Genomic DNA, 1,612 nt, shown 5'->3' on the forward strand with positions numbered 1-1,612 from the left:
CCTTACCATCTATTCAAAGGTCTATGTTGAACATTGCCAAACCACCTTAATCGACATTCTCTAAGCTTATCCTGAATCCAAACAACTCTCAAAAGCTATTATATTTCTTCGCCTATTATACATGTGTAATATTGGAAATTAAAACCCTTTTTTGGGTATCTTTTAAAGGATACGATCTTACCAAATAAAATAAAAGATCTGATTTTACCCAAAAAAAAAGATGTCCTTATTTTGCTTGCTATTTCCTTTGATGATGGAGACATATAATAGCTTATATTGGCATAATACTGGAAACTAAGAATCACCTTGATACTTAAAAAGACCAAACTCGGGATCTTCTTGGAAATGGGAACCCTTTTTGGGTATCTACAAAAAGATTTGATTTGATTTTTTTGCAGTCGAAGTGTCCTTATTTAGCTATTCCTTTCATGATTGGGAGGATCAATGGGATTTCTGTACAAACAAATCACCTGTTTGACAATCCTATATATACAAAAGCTATGAACTTCTCTTTCATTGCCTTCTACTATACCAAAAAAAAAGAACTTATCTTTCATTGCCTATACAAGCTATTGATAGAGAAATGGCATCACTCAGGCTTCACCTAGTCTTACTCCTCGTACTTTCTTCTATTTTCTTTGCTCAATCTTTTGGTGAATCTCTCTCTCTCTCTCTCTCTCTCTCTCTCTCTCTCTCTCTCTCTCTCTCTCTCTTGTATAAGTAATGGGTTTGAGATTACTTTCTTAATTTGACTTATGATGCAGAAACCAGAGGAGATGATGGTAGCAGTGACTTGCCACGACAACAAGGAATGTAACCTTCAATGTGAAAACGGTGGCATATGTGTTCAAAACTATGATCCATCAAAGGGTCCTTTAGGTTCTCATTGCCTTTGCCTCCCTCCAAGATAAGTTGATTTCAGCTATGAGAGAGAGAGATAGAGAGAGAGATTGATTGTTCTTAATTACATGTTTTTTCTTATTTCTTTGTTAAACTATTACTGTCATGCATGGAATAAAATAAGAAAGGGTTCGTGTTGATCTAAATTAATGGTCTTAAGGTTTCTTTGGATCTGAATCATTAGAGTCCTCATTCAATTCTACACATTTTAATTGGAACTTGATGGAAGGCTTTCTCAACCATTTCATGTAGTCCTGTTTGAAGCCCACATCAAGCATAATAGATAAACGGGTAAGAGATTGCTACTCTGCTGGCACAGATACATGCCAGCGTGTGAACCAGTGGAGTGCACACATGAGCATTTTTAGTGTGAGCGCAGTAAAGTCTTTCCACATCTATCGTGTTTGAAAGTGTACCTATGTGCTTCGACGCTGCGAACCATCCGATGTGAGTTGAGATCAGCTGGCCAATGACCACCTAAGCTAGTGTTTGTGATTTTTCAATATGTATCAATGTTGATAGCTGTGAGTGATATGGTACCCGATACTGTGCTTTATGACCTTGGCTCCAACTTCCAACACAACTATCCCCCCCAAGAGTTTCAACCTTACCGAAAACTAAAACCGAAACCATTCCAAATTACTGGTATCGTATCATACCGAATTAATTTGGTATAGAATTGATATGAGATTCTTGTATCGAGGCACTATTC

The 1,612-nt window shown here is 37.0% G+C and overlaps 1 long non-coding RNA gene across 1 annotated transcript; it reads left to right on the forward strand.

The window, feature by feature from the left end:
* Positions 1 to 532: 532 nt before the first annotated feature.
* Positions 533 to 1,046, forward strand: LOC122060013. The gene is made up of 2 exons (XR_006134200.1): positions 533 to 653; positions 765 to 1,046. It is a non-coding gene; the product is annotated as an uncharacterized LOC122060013 (long non-coding RNA).
* Positions 1,047 to 1,612: the final 566 nt, after the last annotated feature.

Source organism: Macadamia integrifolia, chromosome 13 (genome assembly GCF_013358625.1).
Source record: "Macadamia integrifolia cultivar HAES 741 chromosome 13, SCU_Mint_v3, whole genome shotgun sequence".
In the NCBI taxonomy this organism is placed as follows: Eukaryota; Viridiplantae; Streptophyta; class Magnoliopsida; order Proteales; family Proteaceae; genus Macadamia; species Macadamia integrifolia.